The 27,004-nt window shown below is 30.3% G+C and overlaps 1 pseudogene; it reads left to right on the forward strand.

The window, feature by feature from the left end:
- The first annotated feature begins 584 nt into the window (after positions 1-584).
- Positions 585-26,671, forward strand: LOC123914654 (annotated as a pseudogene).
- Positions 26,672-27,004: the final 333 nt, after the last annotated feature.

The following is a 27,004-nucleotide window of genomic DNA, read 5'->3' on the forward strand; positions in this document are numbered from 1 at the left end:
ACAATAAATTTAATTACTAATAAATTTACTAAATTATCATAAATATTCCTAATCAAATTTCTAATTTTTTATTAAAAAATATACACAGGACTATTATTTGTGATGGATACATAAAAAATTGGATAATTTATCTTGATAATTATAATCAAATTTATTCATTTAATAATTTTTACAAAAAATAGCACAATAGTTTCACTTATATTTTAACAATATTATATAATATTTTGTAAATATTTAATTCTAAAGAAATTTTATACCATAATATAATGACAAACTTAAATATCGAATAAAAATCAATGACCCGTGCAAATACACGGGTTTTTAAACTAGTAAGGAAATAAAAAAATAAGTTTGCAAAGGGAAACAGACGGAGAAAAAGTACTACAAATATAAATTGTAAAAAATAGTAAAGAATTATATAGTAAAACATGGAGAAAAAGCTTGAAAAGTAAGAGAGAATAAAAATGAAAAAATAATAATAAATAAAAAATAAAAAAAAGTAAGAATTAGACATAGAAATGGAAAGACTACAAATAATAAAAAAATAAAAGTGATGACAAAGAAATAATTAAAAAAATTTAAAATTAAGAGAGAAAAAGTAGAAGGAAAAAATGATAAAGAATAAAAAAAATAAGAGAGAAGAGAAATGGAAAGAAAAAATAATAAAAAATTTACGGAAAGGAAAAACTAATAAGGAATGTTTTTACCAAACATAAATAAAAAATAATTAAATAGTAAAAATGGGAAAACGATATTGAAGAGTAAGAGAGAGAATTAAATAGTAAAATATGGAAAAGTAATACAAAATTAAATAATAAAGTATAAAAATTACTAATTTGTCTTTGAAATTTTTATTTAATTATTTGAGAGAAAGATAAGAATATAATTACATACGTAGTCAAAATTCATATTTAGAAGAAATATCATTTATATATTTGTAATGTGAAATTTTGAAAAGGAAAAAAGAAAGTTGATAAAAAAAAATTAAAAAATTAAAAATTAATAAAGATAAAAAGTAGAAATAAAATAATAATTAAAAAGTAAGAGTTAGAAGAGAAATAGAAACAAAAAATAATTAAAAAAGGAAAAAATAGATAGTCAAAAACAACAATTAGATAGTAATGCACATTACTTTGAGAGCTTGCCGTATTTTAGGTTTTCTTAATGCTTTACTTTTTTTTGAGGGTCAGGTTCATTCCCCCTTCTTACAAGTCTCTTTTGGTTAAAAAAAAAAAAGAAAAGATAGTAATGTAGTAAATTTATATATAAAAAAAATTGATTTTAATTATTTGAGAGAAATATGAGAATATAATTAGAAATAACATTCTTATATAGATAGTAGATAGATTATTTATTTTCATTATTATGTTCTATTTGTGAAAATTAAAGCAAAGGTGTAAATTTCTTGTATTGACATTTAATTATTTGTCCTTCATCATATTGTACTCCCTTCGGCTTTAATGATAAGCAAATTTCAACATTTTAGATTCATTGGATAACTAATGTATCTGACCTTAAATATAGATCAAATACATTGATTATCTAATAAATCTAAAAATGGAAATTGACTTATAATTAAAGTCGGAGTGAGTATAAATTAAACTGACTCACTCGACGTTTCAATCACACCAATTTTTTCCTCGTGAAATAAAACTTTACCCGCAAACAATTATAAAACGAAGTAAAACCCAGAAAGTATGAATTTATAGATTTTGATGAGTTTCTTGTGAGCCATTTGGGCAACTTTTCGATCCATAGTAGAAGTCGCAACTCAACAACAAGGTATTTAACATTCACTATCTCAATTTCATTTTTCTATTTTCCCCCTAAATCATTATTCTGCATTCGGTTTTTTTTTTTTTTGACAAAATTCTGCATCAAACTTAACAATACTTTCTAGGGTTTTTTTTGGGTGTCAAAATGAATGGATTTGTATTAGATTGCTAATGGATGGATCAAAGTAATCCATTAAAATTCATTCCAAGAATTCAATCAAATTCATCCGTAAGAGATAAAATCCAATCAATCCATTATGGTATTTTAAATGGATAGATATCCATCTGATCCATCTATTAAAACATATGACTTTTAAAAATAATTAAAATATATTTATTAATTGATTAGAAAAACATTTTTTTTTTTGACAAACCAAAAAAAACTGATTTATTAATTACCAAAAAAAACATTTTTTTATCTTATTTTATGATTTAATTGGGTAAAATCAACCCAAAACCATATTTTTAACTAGTAGACCAAAACAAAAAAAATAGTTTGTTTCTAAGCCCAAAATAGTTTTTTACTAAGCCCAAATCTTAAAAAGAGAAGAAAGACAAAGAAATGGATTTAGTAAAAAAATATAAATAAATAAATAAATAAAAGAAGTGGTGGTCAACAAAGCCAACGCCACACATCCAGCAGCGGTCCACGACGATGCTAGCTCCAACCACCGGTTGTTTAACGGCGACACACAGTGGTTTATGGCGGAGCTCCGATCGCCGGCACGACGGTGAACGGCGGATCTCTGACGTTGACCGGTGGCTCAGGTGTTGACCACCACCCTTGTTATTTTAATATATTTTATTAAAATATTAAATTATAATATATTTTAAATATTTATATTAATTTTAAAAATTGGATTTTTTTGACAAAAAAAAACTGGATTTTTAAAAAAAAAAATTCCTGTTTTTTTAATAAATTTTTAGACTAATTTTCTTTCAGTTTTTTTTTTACACAATTTTTTTTAGTTTTTATTATATTATTAATTTAAAACTTAGTTTTGTTTCAAGTTTTTTAGTGGTTTGTTTCCAACTTTTTTATACTTTTTGACAATAAATTTATTTATGTTTTAAATACAAAATCATTAACAATTATTAACACTAAATTATGATTAATTGGTTTAAAAAAATTGGTAATCCATTGGATTTAAAATTAATAATAACCAATGATCAATTGGATTTGAAAATTAAGATGGATGGATTGGATCCATTCATTTAATTAAATAGATGGATCCAATCCAATCTATTAACCAATTTTTTTATACTTATGGATGGATTGGATGGATCCATTTTGACACCCCTAGTTTTTTTCTTCAATTTTCTCTTTTTAATTGAACATGACTTTGAAAAGGTAGCCGTAAAATTATTCTCTTTTTTGCTCCGTTATTTTGCAGAATATAATTTCATTTTGTTGTCCGTTTTCAACAATACTTGACAAAAATGAAATGAGGGATATGTCTGATTTTCTTGAAGAGAGTATGATTCGAGAAAAGATCAAGAGAAGATGGCCAAGTGAGGATGATGGATATGAAGAAAATGGTGAAAATGAAGACAAACTGAGTGACTTACCCGACGATATTCTCCTTCACGTTTTATCATTTTTGAATACCAAACATGTTGTTCAAACTTGTGTTTTGTCCACAAGATGGAAATATCTTTGGAAACATATTCCAACTCTTACTTTGCATTCTTCTAGTTTTTCCACCATGAAGCATTTTGCTAGATTCTTATCTAAGATTTTGACTCTTCGTGATAGCTCAACTACACTGCATACTCTTGATCTTGTACATCATGGTGAAATTGAGTCTCGACTCCTTAAAAATGTTTTAAATTATGTTTCCTCTCATAATACCCACCTCAAGGAATTAGGAATCAATGTTCGTGCTGATACTTGTCTCATTTTGAGTTGTGTTTCTTCATGTCGAGCTCTTACATCACTTAAGCTTTCAATGTACCCTAAAAGTTGTTACAATTTTAGTGAAACATTGTTTCCAAATTCTTTGAATTTGCCTGACTTGACCAGCTTAGATCTAACAAATTTTGTCTTTTGTGGTGGTCAAAATGGTTGTGCTGCACCTTTTTTGGCTTTTAACAAGTTGAATAGTTTGGTCATTCATAAGTGTACGGTTAAACATGCAAAAATCCTCCGCATATCAAGTGAGACACTTGTCAATTTATCTATGCATAATAATAAATTCAACATTGGTATAATTGAGTTATCTACTCCAAATCTTCATACCTTTACTTTTAGCGGTATTCCTAGCCAGATAATACGTGGGAGTGGCCTTTCTTCTGTTAAGCTAGTAAGTATTGATGCACTAATGTATTCAAATGATAGGATACCTCCTATGGTTCTATTAAGCTGGTTGCTAGAGTTTGCCAATCTAAAATCATTCATAGTTTCTTCAACTACTCTTCAGGTACTTGTTATGTTTTGGAGCTTTGATTTTACTTTATTTTTTGTTTGAAATTATTTTACTCACATCATTGATCCTAATTCACCCTTATTCTTCATTGCTTAGGTTCTCTCCTTATTTCCTAATTTATTGAAGGTTAAACACCTTTCTTTGCGTAACTTGAAGTCGATGGAAATAAAATTGCATCCACATCTATTGGGTTTATCCGACGTATTGGAAGAAGCCATGTTAAAGAAAGCTGCTGCCAAGTCGCGTAAAGAAGCTACCAAATTACGCAAAGCATTTAATGCGGGTCTGAAACCACCTTTCATACCCGATGGAATAGTGGACTTCTTGCTTCAAAACTCACCATCGGCCAAAGTCGACATCACAACTAGTGCTTTTTGAAGAGTTTATCCAACCTAATGTATGTTACTCTTTATAGTTGATGATCGATTTGGGAGATTTTTTATCAATTTTGTGGCCTATAAAGAATTACTTGTTTCAAACCCATAGCTGACCAATGAGTGTGTTCATTCTTTTCAAGGATGTGGGTTTGTGAATTTTAATGTTGAATATGTTAGAATTAAATCTAAATTAAGATTAAACACATATACATGCTTAACAATATTATGACATTTACGTCAGTGCGAAAACAAAATAGTCATAGAAGCATGTATAAAATCATAGGATCGACAAGATGATCTTTAGGAATACCTGGATCCATGATGAAAAGTCTTTTGCAGTGATCCTGAAACACAAAAGATTGCGGCTAGTTTGGTTCTTCCTCAACCGGTACTCTGATGCCTTGATTCTCTTCAGATGGGGAGAAGAGAGTGTTTGCTTTCGTACGGTGTATTGGGGACCATAGCCTTATATAGAGTGATGGCCCATTAGGGTTCCCATTATCCTGAAATGGGCCATCATGACATCCACTCATTTGAGCCCATATCCAACTAATTAAATAATTAATTAATTAATTCTAAATAAAAATCTAATAGCCTTTTAACTTTATTTGACCACTTAATCAATTTAGGCTCTTAATTGATAAATAGCTAATATAATTAATATAAATATATATGCCCACATAATAATTATTGGAATATAATAATTGAATAATATAAAATATTCCAACAGAATACACTTAATTAGTTCAGGTCCACTTTATCGGTTGATTGCATCTCAGATATGCTTTTTCATGTTCTTTGAATATTTTCATTTTCAAGTATTCAATGTTGAAGTTTATATCTAGAGTTGATACCTTTCATTCAGTATGTAAAAGCTAATAAGCTCACCTCTTGGCAGGGTAGGCACAACAATAAATGAGACCTAAAGTGGACACTAAAGTGAAGTTTTTTTGTTTAAAAATAATATTTAATCAAAATTATTTTAGTTTTATTTGCATTTTATTTTTCGAAACAAAATAGTAAAGGCAAGACATTTAAGTTTTGCGAGAAGTTGTCTACAATCCTTATTTGGATTGCCTTACATTTGAATTGTCCCTACTTTAATTTTGTTCTGGTGTGTTGTTTTGGTACGGTGGGTCTGTTTGTTTCAGCTTTAAAAATATATTTTTTTTCTTTGTATTTTTTAAAATAGATTTTCTAATACAGTTTTTTAAAATATTACAAGTTTTTTTATATTCGTTTTTTCTAAATTGAAACACTAATTTTGACAGCATATAACATAAACACACATTATTGAAAATCAAAACATAGTCAAAACACAATTTTTTCAAATAGTTGTATTTCAAAAATGATTTTTATGAAAATCTATTTGAAATAGCTTCAAAATAAAATGATTTTTCGAAATTTTGATATCCAAAAAAGTTTCAATAAAATGACCAAATACCTAAAATAACATTTTAAGAATAACCATTCAAACCAAATTTTCATTCGAAACTTTTATAAAAAACTAGTCGTCGACCCGTGCTATTGCACGGGTTTTGTACAACAGCATATATGATAATAAAAAAATAATAATAATAATTTCAAAAAAAGTAAATAAAAAGCAACTCAAAATATAGTGATGATAAAAATAATAATATTCAGTACAACGATAAATATAGATAAATAGTTTATAAATTAACAACTAAACATTATGGAAAACTTCTTTATAAACTTCATCGGTTATCAATATTTTCAAGTCTTTCCTTGAAGCTACTTTTGACACTGTAACATATAGTTGGCCATGGGAGAAAATTGACTGTGGTTAAATTGACGGATGAAAAATATAGTTTGGGGACCTTTTAGTTGTTTTTAATAGTTTAGGGATTAAGTTGGTGAGAGAGTGATAGTTTAGGGACTAAATTGACCGATTACTCGTTTTAAATTTTACGTGGATTGGTTTTTTTTTTTTTTTTTTTTCTTAAAGTAAGAAATGTTTTTATTTTTTTGGTCAAAAGAAACGTTTTTAATTGAGATATAAAAACAAAATTAATACTGCAGCGCCTAAATTTATTTTTCGTTACTATATAGACAATTAATGTTTTTACTATTGGTTATTATTGATAAACTTAAAATTTTACTGTTGTAATTGAAAATTATTTATTTTTCAATTGCTGACATATTGATAAAATTTTTGATATCAAAATTTACCGAAAAAAAAGCGAAAAAATAATGAGCTATCATTCGTCACAAAAATAAAATGATTAATATTTTTCTACACATGTATATTGACAAAAATAAAGGGACAAATATATATGTGTAGAAAAATATTAATCATTTTATTTTTGTTTCATTCGTCGGTGATAGTTTCAAAATTTAATGCCGATTGGTTTTTTTTTTTGTTTTAAAGTAAGAAACGTTTTTAATTGAGATATAAGAACAAAATTAATACTGCAGCGCTTAAAGTTAATTTTGGTTACTATCGATAGGCAATGTTTTTAATATTGTCTTAAAAAAAATGTTTTTAATATTGATTATTATTGATACAATTAAAATTTTAATGTTGTAATACGAAATTATTTATCTATATATATAATTCCTAGATAGTTGTGCAACCATTAATCTAACCCTAATTCACAAACCAATGAAAACCTTTCATTTAGCCACATCATCCACTTACATCCATTTAATGTGGGGTACTAATTGTAATTATTATTATTATTATGGCAGCATCTATTATGGACCCTTTTAGGGTGCACCCCTTGCTACACCCCCACTTTTTCACTGTTTTACCGTGGGCCCACTTGAATATTGAAAAATCAGAAAATTGAAAAGCTTTGTGTGATTACGGTTGTACCCTTCCTTCATTCATTTTGCAAAACCACTATTTCTCTTTCTTTTCCACTCTTTCTCTCTCTTTCTCTTTCTTTTCCATCTTCTATGAACTCAATCTTGACAGATCAGTGATACGTGAAAAACTAAGTCACTAATGGTTCAGATTTAGAAAAGTGTTTTCTCAGTTTTCCTTCTCTCCACTCCAAATAACATCTTTGTCACCTTTGCATCTCATGTCTTCTTCCACTCTCCGTCTGCCTTCCTCACCGCTCACCGTCCGGTATCTCCACTTTGTCGTTATTTTCCCCTTTTTTCAGATTGAAGATTGTTTGCAATCTTAAGAATTAATTTTATCATGTAATTTTCGGATTCAATTAATTAAGTATGAGAAGTTTGGCAATTTTAGGTTGGAACTTTATCTGGAAAAACAAAAACGAAAAAGAGAAATCAACTAATCAACAGAAACAATTATTGCTATTCTTGTCCATACAATCCATTAATTGATTTGTTTTTTTTTTTTGTAGAACGCATGAATTGAAAAATGAATAATCTGATATTCCAATGTCAAATTCAGTAAGTTTAAGTTAATAGATTGGGATTTTGGACTTTGCTGAAGAAAATTTAGGGAACCTAACTTTGATAAACCTGAACAATATGGTGGCCAACGCCGGAGCAGCCACCGCCGATGAGGAATTGAGAGCCAGAGAGATAGAGGGAGGAGATGAAAAACATGTTCTGATCTATAAAAGAAAGGAAATAATATGTATTGTATCAGCACTAATGATACAATTGTGTTGTTTATATCAGCACTCATGATACATAAATGAATTGCTAAAAATAAGAGATTGCTATTGATTTCTAATAGACAACTCATGCTAACAGTAAGCTAATAATTATATATAATGATGTGCCATAATCATAATGATTCTCCTAATTAAATCATAGTTGATTTATCTTTAATATATGGACTCCGCTCTTTATTTCTTTTTATTTTGTTATTTTTAATTCATTGCCACGTGTCACCATGGGGTGCGCTGATCAAATCAATCTGAGTCACTTGATCTTTGATCAAGATAGTAGGCAAATCAGAGGGCCCTGATTGGTTTTACCTTTTCTGTTGTTTCTGCTATCTTACCCCCGTGTTGCTAATAATGAAAGGGTTATGAAGTTCGACTAAAACTATCGATCTTGATCGGATATTTCGAATTTCATCAATCTGGTCATTCAATAACACCAATTGGACTAACAAACAAATTAGAAAAAGAATTTTGATCATCGGACTCTGAATGTATAGACAGATTGTAATAACAGTCTCATCATAAATCTAGTTTTAATAACAGTCTCATCGTCTAAATTGAATTTCTAAGTTTAAAATAAGTATTTTATAATGAATTAGTGGTAATCATCGTCTAATTTGAATTCATAGGTCTAAAGTAAGTATTTATAATGGAATTAGTGGTAGTCATCGTCTAATTAGAATTCCAATGTCTAAAGTAAGTATTTTATAATGGATTAATGGTAATCATCGTCTAATTTGAATTTCTAGGTATAAAGTAAGTATTTTATAATGAATTAGTGATAATCATCGTCTAATTTGATTTCCTAGATCTAAAGTAAGTATTTATAATGGAATTAGTGGTAGTCATCTTCTAATTTGAATTCCTATGTCTAAAGTAAGTATTTTATAATGGATTGGTGGTAGTCATCGTCTAATTTGAATTTCAAGTTCTAAAGTAAGTATTTATTATGGAATTAGTGGTAGTCATCGTTTAATTTGAATTCTCAGTTCTAAAGTAAATATTTTATAATGAATTAGTGGTAATCATCGTCTAATTTGAATTCTCAGGTCTAAAGTAAGTATTTTATGATGGATTAGTGGTAGTCATCGTCTATTTTGAATTCACAGGTCTAAAGTAACTATTTTATAATGCGTTTAGTCATAGTCATCGTCTAATTTGAATTCCTACATTTAAAGTAAGTATTTTGTAATGGATTAGTGATAGTCATCGTCTAATTTGAATTCCTATGTCTAAAGTAAGTATTTTATAATGAATTAGTGGTAGTCATCATCTAATTTGAATTCCTAGGTCTAAAGTAAGTATTTATAATGGAATTAGTGGTAGTCATCGTCTAATTTGAATTTCAAGGTCTAAAGTAAGCATTTTACAATGGATTAGTGGTAATCATCGTCTAATTTGAATTTCTAGGTCTAAAGTAATTATTTTATAGTGAATTAGTGGTAATCATCGTCTAATTTGAATTCCTTGGTCTAAAGTAAGTATTTATAATGGAATTAGTAGTAGTCATCGTCTAATTTTAATTGCAAGTTCTAAAGTAAGTATTTATAATGGAATTAGTGGTAGTCATCGTCTAATTTGAATTTCTAGGTCTAAAGTAAGTATTTATAATGGAATTAGTGGTAGTCATCGTCTAATTTGAATTTCAAGTTCCAAAGTAAGTAATTATAATGAAATTAGTGGTAGTCATCGTCTGATTTGAATTCTTATGTCTAAAGTAAGTATTTTACAATGGATTGATGGTAGTCACCGTCTAATTTGAATTCCTAGGTCTAAAGTAAGTATTTTATAATGGATTGGTGGTAGTCATCGTCTAATTTGAAATTCCAAAGTCTAAATTTGAATTATAAGGCCAATTAAGTATTTTATAGTGCGATTAGGCATAAGCAATGTCTAATTTGAATTCGATGGTCTAAATGAAGTATTTTATAGTGCGATTAAGCATAAGCATCGCCTAATTTGAATTCGAAGGTCAAAATTAAGCATTTTAGAATTCGATTTTTAAAACAGAAGAGTTAAACAATTGTTTAAACAATTGTTACATGCCCTTGAAGAATAGTCATAACCATCGTCTAATTTGAATTTCAAGGTCTAAAGTAAGTATTTATAATGGGATTAGTGGTAGTCGTCGTCTAATTTGAATTCCTAGGTATAAATTAAACATTTTAGAATGCGATTAGTCACAAACCTTTTGTTTTATTTGTTTAAACAATTGTTACATGCCCTTGAAGAATAGTCATAACCATCGTGTAATTTTAATTTCAAGTTCTAAATTAGACAATGGTTATGACTAATCGCATTATAAAATACTTACTTTATAAACCTTACTTATTCTTCAAGGGCGTGTAAGACTTTGTTTAAACAATATTTAGTGTTATACAAACATTGTTTTATCTTTGATTGTTATTCTCTTTATTGGTTTATTTCGAATGTATAGACATATCGTAATAATAGTCTCATCAGAAACCTAGTTTTAATGAAAGGGTTATGAAGTTCGAATGCATAGACAAATTGTAATTAGCGATGCTTATGCTTAATCGCACTATGAAATACTTAATTTAGACATTGGAATTCAAATTATACGATGACTACGACTAATCCCATTATAAAAATCATAATTTAGACCGTAGAATTCAAATGAGACAATGCTTATGCCTAATCGCACTATAAAATACTTAATTTAGACCTTAAAATTCAAATTATATAACTAAAGGTATTTAAATTAGACAATGTTTATGCCTAATCGCATTATAAAATACTTAATTTATACCTTATAATTCAAATTTGACGATGATAATGACTAATCACATTCTAAAATAACTAATTAATACCTTACAATTATAATTAGACCATGTCTACCACTAATGTCATTATAAAATACTTACTTTAACCTAGGAATCCAAATTAGACAATGACTACCACTAATTCCATTATAAATATTTAATTTAGACCTTGAAATTCAAATTAGACGATGGTTACGACTAATTGCAGTCTAAAATGCTTAATTTATACCTAGGAAATCAAATTAGACGATGACTACCACTAATTCCATTATAAGTACATACTTTAGACCTTGAAATTCAAATTAAACGATGGTTATGACTAATCGCATTATAACAACAGTATCATCGAATACCTAGTTTTAATGAAAAGATTGTGAAGTTCGACTAAAACTACCGATCTTGACCGGATATTTTGAATTTTATCAATCTGACCGTTCAATATCACCTAATTGGACTAACAAACAAATTAGAAAAAGAATTTTGATCATCGGACTCCAAATGTATAGACAGATCGTAATAACGGTCTCATCGAAAACCTAATTGGACTGAAAAAGTAAGTATTTTATAATGAATTAGTGATAATCATCGTCTAATTTGAATTTCTAGGTCTAAAGTAAGTATTTATAATGGAATTAGTGGTAGTCATCGTCTAATTTGAATTTCAAGATCTAAAGTAAGCATTTTACAATGGATTAGTGGTAATCATCGTCTAATTTGAATTTCTAGGTCTAAAGTAAGTATTTTATGATTGATTAGTGGTAGTCATCGTCTAATTTGAATCGTAAGGTATAGATTAAGTATTTTATAGTGCGATTAGGCATAATCATCGTCTAATTCGAATTGTAAGGTATAAATTAATGTATTTGGTCTACATTATAATCCAGATACATAAATTATTTAATGAATCTAAAAAATTGTCTTTTGCTTATAATTAAGGATGAATGGAGTAATTAGTGTACTCAAAAAATTGCAAAATGTAGTAAGAAAGAAAAGTCACAAGACCATAAGTTCTTTTCCTCTTAGACCATCTACAATGGTGTAGTACCTATTAAGTACCCATGGTACTTATTAGGTACTACTATTGAAGCATAACACATTTTAGTATCAAATAAGTATCACTTCTCAAATAAGCACTTTCACTCTCACATAGTACCTAATATAATTTGTGGGACCCGTTTATAAAGATGTAGAGTTATTGATGAGATGTGGAGTTATTTGTGGGATCAGTTTAGAATTTTTTTTAAGAGGTGCTGGGTATTAAATACTATTATTAAAAAATTATAAATGAGTGATGTGTATACGCGAGATCCATTCAGTTACTCAAAATTGTACTTCTCCGTTGTGAATGCATGTTTAACCTCTTATCTCTTCAAGGGGCAAATTCCAAAATCCCATTTCTTTCTCTCTCTCACGATGAGGAACAACAATAACTCATTGAAAAACACAACACCCTTCCTTTCCTTCTTCTTCAAGTTCTGGACTCACATTATTTTCCAAACATTTAACTATTTTTTCTTCCTCTTCCACAACAAAATGGTTGCCATATCTCTCTTTTTTCTTCCGTTTTTTTTTATAGTTAAAATCAATATATATCAGATAAATGCAAGCTTCCATCTTCATAGTTCAGAACAAGAGATTAAGGAACAAACTTGTAAGAACATAAAGTGGAGAAATCAATGCTAACAGTATTGCCAACGCCAAGTGGTTGGAAACACATAAAAATCAATTTTTTATAATACAAAAACAAATTAAGAAAAGGGATTAATTTGGGATAATTGAAGTGAGAAATTGATTAAGGGATGTGAAAAACCTGTGTTGGAACAAATTGAGGAAATAATGTTCAATCTGAACCTTCATTTTATTTAATTAAAATCAATGGACACAATTAAAACCACACTAAGTCTATATTTTTGCATTTAATCTTTTCCTCCTTTTGTTTCATACTTCTGCTGATGCGCTTTTTTATTCCATGATACGGCGGCGGCGGTGGGAAAACCGGCAGAGAGGCCGCCGCACATAGCAACGCGATATTGAAATCCAAAGTGCTCGCCGTACATAGCAGCAACGACGACGGAAACAATGAACTGTAACCACGATGACAGTAATAACGACGACGGCAGTAACGACGGCAGCGACAACGACCTTTCCAGCCGGTGAAGTGGCCGGATCTTTGTAAGAACATGCCGATAACGCCGCTTTTGCTACTGACAGTGACAACGAGAAAGAATATGAACCGCTACAATGGAAGGGATCGTGTCACTTTTTTCTTGTTTAATTGAAACCCCAATTTTTACAATTTTATTATCTCTGTTTATGAGCGGAGAAGAGAAGATGAGTTCGCAGGTAGTGTGGGTGGAGAAGAGAAGAGGATCGTTCTTCCTCAGAGAAAGAGAAAAAGAAAGAGAAAGACGAAAGAGAAAGAGAAAAGTGAAAATATGAGTTCAGGGGCATAAACGTAATCTTGCATTGTTACTTAAAATAATCAGATATTAAATTGAGGTGGGACCGCAGTAAAAAGGGTTGGGTGCACCGTAAACCCCCATTTTTGGGGGTGCATAATAGATGCTGCCTATTATTATTATTATTATTATTATTATTATTATTGTTATTATTATTATTATTATTATTATTATTGTTTTGAGTTATTATTCATTTTAAATTTTTTTGTTCATTTTATTATTTTGTGTATTTTATTTTATTTTTTTTCAAAAAAGTTAATGTTTTGTTAATGATCTTTTGTTCAATCTTTGTAAATATAAGGAGTTGGTCGATTGTCAGCACTACTTTCTAATGTTGGTAACAAAAAATAGATAAAATAAAATTTACTAATGGTTGTTATGTCCTGTATGATTTTTATCATATTCGATATTTGAGTATGAGTTAAGTTGGTTTATCTTTGCTCCAATAAGTTTCAAATTAATATAAATGTCAAATTCGATAATACAGTAGTTTTTTGGTAAGAGATAATGAAGTAGTTTATCCAACTCAGAATCCTCCAATGAGATTTATAATATAAATAAAAACTTATGTTTGAACATCGATTGTTTTCCATTGTTAATTATATGTTGTCATTTCCATAGTTATTTTGAAGAATGAGTTAAAGATATTGCTAATCAATGTTAATGAAGAATATACCAAAGTAACTTCAAATGTGATGTATAAATAAGTTTTTTAAATGTATAAACATCTATATATATAATATATAATTCCTAGATAGTTGTGCAACCATTAATCTAACCCTAATTCACGTCAGCCACTTATATCCAATTAAACCACTCAATAATGTCACATCACTTTTACTTACATCTTTGTCATCTCTATACACTTTTTCATATGCCTACATTTATATACCTATGATTTTTCATTATACACTCACTTAACTAATAATAATATTTTTTACTAAATTATACGCACTAATTAATCTTTTATACTATATATTGAATTATAGCGTCCAATTAAGAATCAAATGCACAGTGTATGAGTATGACCACAAACCGTTTTCATAGTGGCATGACAATTTATGGATTACCAACTTATTTTGGTAGATGCAATAGGATCCATTGTAATCTTTTCGAAATGTATAAACACATTTTTAATATTTATCTTATATTTACATCACTGTTTTTATTATTATTATTTTGTTGTTGTTGATGTTGTTATTATAATTTTCATAATATTTATTGTTTCAATTTATACGAATGATTTTTCAAAATTATAATATAAAATACCGCATAACACCTGTGCATCGCACGGGTGTGGGACTAGTTTTTCAAATGCTGACATATTGATAAAATTTTCGATATCAAAATTTACAGAAAAAAAAGAAGCAAAAATACAAAATGAAGGGACAAATATGTGTAGACAAATACGTGTAGACAAAAATACAAATTTAATAAAAAAAAATGAATATGCATAAAACGAAAAAATCAGGTTTTCTATAAAAAAAGGTTAAAATAACGCAGTAATCTATTTGATTTTGTAGATGGAAAAAAAAATGATTTTTGTTTTTAGAAAGAAAAATAAAACGTGTTAAGTTTAAAAAGTGTGCATTTACGTGATGTTAATTACTTGTTGGTTACAAAATTATTTCAACATAATTGATATAACTTAGGGGTAAGTATATATAACTAAAAAGTCATCCGTTCGAATAAATCTGCCAGTTTAACTGTGGAAGGAGAATTTTCCTTTCATTTTCTACACTTGTTCGTTAGTTGTTCACTTCACTTCCAATCTTGTCATATCGTAAAACTTTGCACGATTATTGTTGAATCCATTTGAATCTCAAATTTCAGAATTCCTTTCCTCTTCGCTATGCATAGCCCTTCATAAATCTTTCAATCCAGCAACCTCGATCATCACGTAACAATTTATACCTTAAACTAAATTATTTGACTTTAATTTATATTTTGTTACAAAAATAATTTGTTATATGAGCAATTATATTTTGTCAAAAGAAAAATATAAGCACTTAATTAATTAATTATGTTACAAGTATATTGATTTAAAATAAAGTTACAAAAATATAATTAAATTGATTTTTTTTTTATGTAGACGAAGAGTTAAGTACACTGAAATACACATGCAACTTCATAAACAATGAAATTATGGCTAATAATTTACAAATTCGATGGAGCTGGAGAGTGCTATAATAATCAGATCAGACTACAACCACAACTGGATTTAGAACATGATGAGCATCATCATCAACATTATTTTCTCCTATGTACCAATAATAAGCATATAGTATGAGCTGAACAAGTCCAGATATTGCTCCAATACCGGTGCTAATCTGCAAAAATATACAAAGATAAATCCATTATTTAACAATGGGATAGTTGAAAATAAAAAAATATGATTTGTTTTTTATAATAATAACCAAAGAGAGAAATAATTACCATGACATAAAAGCCGAAGGGGTGGATGAGATCGATGGGGCTCATGAGATAATATATTGTCCAAACCGAACCATCAAGAAAGATGGCTAAAGAAAGGCATAATGGCATATATTTCACACTCTTGGTTTTTATAACCTTTGGCTGTTGTTAATTATATGTAACAAAACAACAAATTGAGATTAGTGAAAAAATTATAAAATGTAATTTTCATATTTGAATATAAATTAATAGGATAGAAGTTACTTACCATAATGGTAAGAGCAGATACATAACTCATTGCGTTGAAGATAGCAGATAGAACACCAAGAATACCAACCACAGAAGACCTTTTAGTGTCATGTAGTGCCAACATTGTTATGAGAACAATGGCAGCGAAGAAAATAGCCTCGATGAGAAGATAGAGAAGCAACTTCTTCTAAAAATTAGGGAAAAAGAGTAGTGATGAGTAGAAGAATTGGAATGCTTATACAACTCTTAATTTAACTATAGGTTTTGGTTGAGACTTTAAATTAATTAAATAATTAAAAATTACTAATCAATTAAAGTAACATTAATAGTGATATAATATATACGTACCCTTCCTTTGTTGTTGGCATAAACATAAAATATGGTAAGATAGACGAACTGAAAAATAAAGCCAACCCCATCTATGATAACAAAATAAATGCCGTTTGGTTGCACAAAAGGCATTCCATAAAATACCCAAATAGCACAAGCTAACAAAGTAACTAGGTAGAAATCAGGCTTGAACTCCTCCACATCCTTCTTTTTTATAATTTTGTAGAAAGTAGGACTGCCATTCATACCAACCAATAACTAATCAGCACATTATCATCATTTTTAAAATTAAATTAAACACCAATAAATTCATATTGTTGACCGTAATGGAATTCATTACACGTGGCCGTAATGGAATTCATTACACCAATGAATTTGTTCACTCAGTCAAAATAATCGGAGGCAAATGGTAACACAAACACTACTAATATTTGTCACGGCATTTTCATGCATACATAAAATAGAGTAATAAACAGAGAAAGAGAGTTGAATTACGCGGGTGAGAAGAAGAATACGAAGGACATAACATTCCCTGCATTCAAAACATAACGTTGATCAGAAAAATAAAGTAAAAATCATTTTCCATGCATGAATTGATTGACAAAAAAGGTTCAAATTATTCTTCATGCAAACTTAAAATTAAGTTTAAATTTTATCCTTCATGCAAAAATGGATTAGCGCATAAATTCAAATCAAACACACATTAATCAATGCAATGCAATATAAATCGAAACTCAAACAAAAAATTAAATTCATAATTGACATGATTTTGCAATTGAAAAGCAAAAGAAGAACAACAACAAACCTATAGTGACAATAGTGCTAACTAAGGAACCGCTTATCATTTTCTATGCAATACAGGAGAAGAAGAAGAAATAATGTGTGAGCAAAAGATGAAGAAGAAATAAAACAATGGTTATATTATATAGGCTTTTTTAAAAAAAAATTATTTGTTACAAATTTAAATGATTAGTTTAATTTGTTTGCGTAAACAGAATGAACAACTTTATTTTTGAGTTTATTCTATTTTTAGTTTTGTTTTTAGTTTTTTTAAAAAATTCGGTATTGGAATTAATACTTATATGAGGATATGATCTGTGATGATAATTTCTCTAATTTTATTTTTTACAACGAAACAAGTGGATAAAGGGCTATTAGATTAATTTATATTATGAATTTATTTATAAAGTATTTGGATTTAATTCATATATGCCATGTAAGATATATATTTTACACATACATATGTTCAGTTAAATTATAGCTTATAAATATTTGAGATTATAATTTAAAAACAAATTTATAAAAATGACACTATAATATAATTTTATTAAGGCTTAATTAGTTAAATGGTCTCTTAAATACATTTTAGATTTCATAATGATCTTTTAAAGAAAAAAAATGTCTGCTTTAGTCCCTTAAAGACATCTCCACATTGGTCCTTTCCGTTAAGTTTTAACCTCAAATATATAAGGTGGACCAATACTGTAAATGGTCCACCATAGACCTCAGAAAAAAATTTAATTATAACCATTTGATCGCTTTCTTAAAACTTATACCTTTGGAGCTTGCAAATCTATAATATCTAATAGTGAATCACCAACACTAGATTTATTTTACTTTTCTTCATCATCTTCCTCACCAACTCCATCATATTCATAAAAATTCCAGAATTTTTTCTTCAAATTCTAGAAAATCACCATCTTCATCGCCATCTTAAAAATCCAGAAAATCCAACAAAATCGAAACCCAAAATTTTTCTTTCCTTCATCAAAATTCAGAAAATTCAGGGAATTAAAACCTAGAAAATTAAAACCCAGAAATTTGATTGAAAATAGCATGTTTTGTTGTGCCTGATTTTCCTGCTGCTCTTGATAATTCAAAGCCTCTTAAAAAGCAAAATTTGTGGCTCAGGATGATGAATTGCATAATGAACCCACATGTCTACCTATATTCACAGTGAGAAATCGAGAAATTGAGAAAGTGTTTAAAACACTACAAGAAAATTACCATTTTGCGACGGTTCTGGAAGGATTTTGCGGTGGTTATCAACCGTCGCAATATCATATTACGACGGTTTAGCAAGTGACGCAGTTCCTGGCGTCGGTAGTACAAAATAGCGACAGTTTTCCAAACTGCCGCGCAAACCGTCGTAATCTACGTAGTGGCGGTTTACAACCGTCGTTAAATGATTTCAAACCGTTGCTATTGTCTTTTTCAAGTAGCGTCCATCTAAAATCGTCATTATTTCTTTTCTTTTTTTTGACTTTTTTGGCCTTTCCTGTATTTTTAAAAATTTCGTTTTTTCATACTCAAAACTACTAAATAATTCATAAAAAAATCCAAAACATACTAGTAATTAACAATGGAAGCATAAATTTCAATCATAAACATTTTCTAGAACAAACATAGTTTTTTTTGGTTCTTTTACATACATTTCCATCATAAACCATGTACCTAAGGGTTCTTTTACATAGTATTGACAAAGCAATTTCAATTCAACCATCAAAACAATGGCCACAGGGAACTTGTCTGCAAAAAATCTTGAGCTTAGATTGACTTAGTAGCAGCCTCTGCTTCTGCCTATCATCATATAATAACAGATCTTGTAGTAGTTTCTTTAAAATCTCAGCAAGGTTCAAATGATTGCAAAACAGGAAAAGAAAGAAAAAAACCACATGATATAGCATAGGAAAATGTTCAGTCATATAAATAATACTTCAAAGTGAACTCATTCTCACATGATATAAATAATATGCCTAACTATAGCAGATACACAATTGCAAATTGAACTAGGTTACTACTTTTTTTTTTTAATCAGCACTAGGTTACTACTATCTAATCTAATAGTAGTTATTCAAATACTATAATTCTAGGTTACTATCTAATAGTTATTCAACTACTGATTCAACATTTGTGTGCAGGTAATTAGCCATTCTAGTACAGATTACTACGTATTGCAAGCTTCAGAATGATCACTTACCAACCATGTAAGATTCCCTTCATCATATGCATGAAATAGATTCAAATAATCTGTACATTAAATCAAACAAACATACCCTCCATCAATACACTTAAAACTTTCAATATTATATAATAAATACATAGGGAGAATGTCTTACATGGTTTCCTTTCACATTAGCCATAATAAAAGCAAATTGTTCTTTTACTGATCAAATTCAGCAACTTTTGCTTTTAGCGCTTCAACTTCAACAACTTGTGTAGTTAGCGCATCAATTTCGCTTTACATCTTGGCTATTTTGACATCCGCAACTAATGTTGAATGACGAGAACTATGTCCAAAAATCTGAGATGGTGTTACACCAAGTCCTACTCCTCGAACATACCCATTATGCTCTTCCCCGAACACTTTCACAAAGGATTGATTCACCGAATTCGATGCACAAATTTCTTTTTGTAACTCTTCCTGCAAATAATATTAATACAAAGAAATGAATCTTATATTTCATATAACAAACACTGTCATATGAATCTTAACATCACTAAAATCTTTAATTATTTGATCAAGTAAGAATGAGTTCATCATCGTAAAATTTATTCATACATATTCTTCAAATGCAGCACACATACATGATATGCATACATAATTACGCATCTAAACAACATCAACTGTGACCTAATTGAGCATCCAGTTCAGCTCAACAATCAGACAATTGTTGAGGACAGCTAACACAAACTTATGAAATGATTTAGAATAATTTCTGTTCTGGGCCGAGCACAGATGCTCGAGCAGAAAAGAATGTCGAACAATAATGTCCCGAGCTAGCCTACCACGAAAGCCCGCGAGCCTTGCTCGATTTTTCAACGGTCTGATACTCTCACGTATCGTAATGGCCGTAAACCGGAATGATGAGCATTTACTACACATCAAAGCCTCCAAGCCGTTTTCCGGCAGCCACTTGATGGTCATTAATGCCATCAAGGGCCTTGGCCCTGCGCTGGGGGCTATATATACGTGAACTCATTTCACTTCCAAGGTACGTATCATTTAGCACAGAAAACCTCACTCCACACTTAAACTGACTTGAGCGTCGGAGTGCCTGCAGGTACACAACCCCCCTCCGCTTCAACAAGGACTTTGCAAACTTCAACGCCGGCGCAGTCGCACACTTCTGATCAGGTAAGATCAATTTCCCATCTCAATAAATGCTTGTTAGGAATATATTAGGAATATACCTCCTGAACAATCTTGAATATATATTGTATATATGACTCAAAGCACATACTGTATATACAATACATAAGGACATTCAAAAGGAACTGAACAGAGAGAAATAGTTCTCACTGGAACTATACACTCAAAGAATATAGCTTTTTTAATTTCAAGCCCTCGAATGGTTTTTAACCATGAGTTGAATTTGATTATCTAATCACTATAATTTGAATACCAACCTACAATTATAACTAATCTTTGACACATTTAATTTTCTCTTCCACAAAGCTTAATAGAGAAGATTCAATTATAAGCTGCTAGCAGATTTCACATCATTAACAGGAAATTTTTTACATTTTTTTTTTCGAGCTTCATCATTAACATATACCCCGTTCCGCTTCTTGTGAGAGACTTCATACATGTCCCCTTTGTTGTAGCTCCGCCCATCTCGTCTTTCCTAAATTATTGCACCATATAGTTAAATTAACTATGCAATGTAATAATTTTCTAATAATGATACAATGTAATAATTTAATTGTATACCATATCATCCATTGTTCTTGCCGATGACTTGAAGTGGAAGAAATAGTCACAATAAATGGGGGGTTTGAATTGTGACCCTTTTAAAAATAATCTTGCACTCTACAAAAATTGATCTCAAGTATATACTTGGATGAATGTTAGTGAATGATAAAACAGATTTGTTCTCAGACTGTTCTCTACTGCGTGAGAGTGAGAGTTAAATGTAAATGAAGTGGGGTTTGTGTGATGTGTGTTTACACTAAATAAATAGTTAAAGGTAAGAGAGATTCACACACAAAAATTATACTGGTTCACCCGAATCTTGGGCTAGTCCAGTCCCCACGCCTTGTGAGTTTTCATTATAATCTTGAGATACTAGTAATATCAAAATAAAACCTCCTTGATCTTAAACCAAGATCAAATAACCTTAAGCCCTACAAGCTTAATAATTACCGCAGCCTCCTTCTGCCTAAGGTGTCACTCAATTAATAGTAACGTATTGACTTGAGTCAATCTTAGTTCCTGACTTATTGAAGGTTAAGCTATCTTCTTTGTGTAACTTGAAGTCATTGAAAGTAGAACTTTTACCATTTTATTATGAAGAATTATCCCATTTAATGGAGAAGGCCATGTTAAAGGAAGCGTCTCCCATATCATTCAAAGAAGCTGCTATGTTAAGAAAGGCATGCATTTGAAGCAGGTTTGAAACCACCTCACATAACTAATGGAATAGTTGACTTCTTGAGACAAAACTCGCCGTCTACAGAAGTTAACATTACAACAAGGTTCTCATAATATTTTAATCTTAAGCAGGTAGTTATTTAAAAATCATAGTAGAGATAGAGATGATTGTGGTGATTTTTTACAGAGTCATAGCTTAGATAATTTCAAATGAAACAACCATAAGAATAGTTTGTGATTGGTTATTATATTAAACAGGTCGAAGAATTTGTAAATGGCACGAAGAACACCAGGTATCATTCACAATTTGCTGTGCCTGGCTCCGCTGTTGCACCTGCTTCTGCTGATGAGTTTGCTTCTGCTGTTGCGCCTGCATCTGCTGCACCTCCCAATCTTCAACTCTGTCCCGCTGAAGTGGTAACAATCATTCCTCACATGCTTTTGATGGATCCCGTTTGAGTTTCTTTTAATAAATATCCTAGTTGCTTTTTCATGTGTGTGGAGATTTCCATTTTTGTGATTTTGAATATAAGATGGCATATTCTATTATTGTTGGAACCAATTTCTACAATTTACTCAATTAGAAATTGTTCAAGAATGATGACAGAGACATATATAATGAATTAATCTTCATGTGCCTTCAATTGCATTCTGCCCCTTTTTTTCCACTTGCTTTCTATTGTATTTTCTCGGCTGGAAGTTAAGATGCATGACATTGAAACTTTAATTGCTTAAAGTAACTATCTAGAAACATTGTATTTGTTGTTAAATATCACATATTGATGAGGAACGAGGTGACTGTATACATATTGGTAATTGTGCTTGTTAGAATATAGAAAATATTATATTATTTGTTGAGAAAATATCTCTATGATTTGGTTTGTTTATTCTTAGCCATATAATAAAGGGATTTAGTTTAGATTTAAGTTTATTCACTTGGTTATAAATACCAAGGTAGTCATACTATTTTATTCATGTAAATAGTAATGTAAATAGTAATGTAAATATTGTAATTAGGGTTATTGACTCCATTATCAATAATATTTATTGTTCCTTATTATTTTCTCCTATCCTTTCACCTAAATTCCCCGAATTTCAACATGGTATCAGAGCCATGGTATCCACCTTGAAACATAATTCCGCTGCAATTTTCCTCGAGATTTAACTCTCGATTATTCTTCGTTTTACTTACCTTTTTGTTCATATATGCTTTAACCTTTTTTTCATATAAACCCTAACCGTCATTGAAATTTCTTTTTATTTTGTTACCCGTTTGTGATTCTTTAATCCGCGGGTCCTGTTACCTTTAATCCTTTACCCGTTTGTGATTCTTTAATCCGCGGGTCCTGTTACCTTTAATCCTGTTACCCGTTTGTGATTCTTTAATCCGCGGGTCCCCGTTACCTTTAATCCCGTTACCCGTTTGTGATTCTTTAATCCGCGGGTCCCCGTTACCTTTAATCTCGTTACCCGTTTGTGATTCTTTAATCCGCGGGCATACCCCGTTTGTTTTCCCTTAATCCGCGGGCATACCCCGTTTGTGATCCCTTAATTTGCGGGCATACCCCGTTTGTTATCCCTTAATCCGCGGGCATACCCCGTTTGTGATCCCTTAATTTGCGGGCATACCCCGTTTGTTATCCCTTAATCCGCGGGCATACCCCGTTTGTGATCCCTTAATCCGCGGGCATACCCCGTTTGTGATACCTTAATCCGCGGGCATACCCCGTTTGTTTTCCCTTAATCCGCGGGCATACCCCGTTTGTGATACGTTAATCCGCGGGCATACCCCGTTTGTGATACTTTAATCTGCGGACATTTTTACTTAATTTGATATGGATTCATCTCTTCGGTCGCTGCTTTACTACTTCTTTGATTGCTGCTCTTTATGGCTTGCTATCAATGGATTTAATTTATTTTTAGGGTTAATTTTGTAACAAGCTTAAAGCTTAGTAAGCTTTAGCTTGAGGGGGAGTGTTAGAATATAGAAAATATTATATTATTTGTTGAGAAAATATCTCTATGATTTGGTTTGTTTATTCTTAGCCCTATAATAAAGGGATTTAGTTTAGATTTAAGTTTATTCACTTGGTTATAAATACCAAGGTAGTCATACTATTTTATTCATGTAAATAGTAATGTAAATAGTAATGTAAATATTGTAATTAGGGTTATTGACTCCATTATCAATAATATTTATTGTTCCTTATTATTTTCTCCTATCCTTTCACCTAAATTACCCAAAATTTCAACAGTGCTGATATTGATAGGAATCTATTGTTATTTGTTGGTTTTATATAATAAACATTTACATTGTTGATAAATAGCACTTTTTATGAAGTGAACTAAATTGATTTGCACTATGCTTGTTTTTAAGATACTCCCTCCGTCCCAAATTATAAGTGAAAATAAAAAAATAGGCTTTTTTCCCTTATAATTTGGGACGGAGGGAGTAGATCATAGATGCTTTTTAAAATAGATTGTATTGATCTTGAAAGGAATTTATTGTTAATTGTTGTTGTTATAATAAATGATTATGGATATGCTATGTGTTTTTCTATATAAATGATTAGTGATTTGCTTAGTCAATGAACTGACATTGACAGGAAGAATTGTCGATTAAAAATAGGAAGCAAAGTTAGCTTCGAAGTAGTAAAGAAGCCAAATTTTTATTTGATTTTCTTCTCGTATTAAGAGTTTATTTGTTTGCAAAACTCCCGAACTAACCCCTAACCAGATTAAACTAGTGGTGAAAACAAAACAAAAAAATTTATTTGTTTGCATGTTGCTCTCCGATCCTTTGTTTTAGCTGAGTCTAATTTGAAAACATTTTATTAGATTGAGATTTATAAATGCTTGTTTAATCTTGTTCAAAATGATTGACCGTTAAATACCACTCTCATTGTTTGAAAAATGCAAAGCATCTTGATTCTGTTACTTTTTTTTTGCTTTAAGGATGATGCATCATCAAATGAAGATACGGTGGAGATGCCCTAACCTACAAGAGGTGAGAAATTGAAGCGGCAAAACACATGATACTCTGAAGAGAAAATGAATCTCTCAACATTAACCAACTTTTGTCATTCTTTTTTTCAAATACCAAAACTCATCCCTCTTTAGAGAAAATGAGGCTTATATGTCCTAATTAAACAACATAAAAAATTATATGAGGTTGGAGCCTAGGCATTGGTTTAACCGATCTTATGCTCTCCACGGCCCTGGCTGGAAGTTAAGATGCATGACATTGAAATGGTATTTATTTAAGCAACTATCTATCAAGAAACACCTTTGTTAAATTAAATATCTCATTTTGCTGAGGAACCAGGTGAGTGCATGCTTATACTGGTACATTGTGCTGATATTGATAAAAATCTATTGTTATCTGTTGGTTTCATACATTTACATTGTTATCCAGCTTGTTTATAATAGCACTTTTTATGAAGTGAACTGTCTAAATTGATATAGGATGTGATTTGTTCTATTATCATGGCTGCCTCCAGGTTGTGTTATAATGCTTGTTTTTAAGATATATGACAACTAATGTTGAGGAACAAGGTGAGTGTATGATTGTACTGGTACATTGTACTGATATTGATAGGAATATGTTGTTAATTGTTGTTATAATAATCGTTGCATCATTATTCATATTGTTGATTAATAGCACTCTCTATAAATCGAACAAAATTGATAGAGGACGTGATTCGCTTGTTGATGTTGTTATAATAAACATTACATCGTTGATGTCCTACGATAGAAATAGAACACGAAGCACTTCTTGTTTCAAAAAGGGAAAGACACGGGTTATTCACATTTCATTTGAATATAGGATATGATTTGTTTTACTATCATGGCTGCCTCCTGGTTGTGTCCAATGACATTTGTTTTACTGCTCCAATTGTAATGCTTATTTTTTCCTCATGATAGATGGCAAGTAATGTTGACAACAGTGATTCAACACTTTGGCCTGACTTGGTAACTAAAGCTTTCATTGACATTATGGTTGATGAAGTTACAAAAGGAAATATGCCAAATGGCGTATTTCTTATAGGAACATGGACCTCGATGACTACTAGGTTGAATTCCATAACTAATTACTCCTATAAAAAGGAACAACTACAGGAAAAAATGCATGAGCTACGAGCCATGTTTCATGAGTTCTATTCACTTTTGCAAAACACTGGATTTCAATGGAATGCAGAAACCAACACTGTTACTGCCAGTGAAGTGGTCTGGCAAAATTATCTTAAGGTATGGTTTAATTTTTATAGGTTTTGTTAGTAGATTTACATCGATTATATATTTTAATGTTGTTAATGTATTGACCATATGCTTATATTATTTTAGATGCATGATAAAGCGTCTCAGTTTCAAAAGAAAGGGTGCGACCATTATAAGTTGTTGGAAATCATATTCAACAAAAATAATGAAACTCAAGTACTTGATCGTTCATCTATCCAACACCAGCCAAATACTGATATAGTAAATGAGCTCAATAATCAATACTTGAACACTGAAAGTGCGAATAATGCACGTGTTGATAATGATAGTGCAGACAATGATATACAAGTGGAGCGGATCATTCATAGTGGGAAGCAAAAAATTCAAGTAAAAGATCATACATCCATGGAAGAGTCTACATCGCATCAGGTGGAAGATGCACTTGTAGCACGGGCTAAGATTGTTGAGACTGGTTCTTCACATGTAATAGGAGATTGTTCTCTTACTAAGTGTGTGGTTACTCTTGAAGAGATAAGCGACATTTCAGATGACATATTTGGGAAAGCCCTTGAAAAGTTTAAGGATCCTGATTGGAGGGAAATGTTTATCGCCATGTCTAGTGTTAGGAGACGTGGATGGCTATTTAGACTTTAAAGATAAAACTTGCATATGTGGTGATAGTGATGAGACACATTTGATATTTTGCTTATGGTATACATGGTTATATTCTTCTCTTCACTATTTGGTGAACAATTGTATGTGTGTTTTTATGTGTTGCTTTGGATTTTATATTGATGTTATTAAACTTTTTATTTCGCTTTCGTGGAATATTTTGTTCTTAAAAGATCATACATCCATGATAACTTGAATTGATATTGATAGAATTGTTGATTCTGCTTATGTGATGCTAGTGATGGTGACCTTGCATACATTCTCCCTCTTCTTTTTTGGGTGTCAGAGTCTAGCTACAAAACTCACAAACACTGA

This window comes from Trifolium pratense, linkage group LG3, assembly GCF_020283565.1.
Source record: "Trifolium pratense cultivar HEN17-A07 linkage group LG3, ARS_RC_1.1, whole genome shotgun sequence".
NCBI lineage: Eukaryota > Viridiplantae > Streptophyta > Magnoliopsida > Fabales > Fabaceae > Trifolium > Trifolium pratense.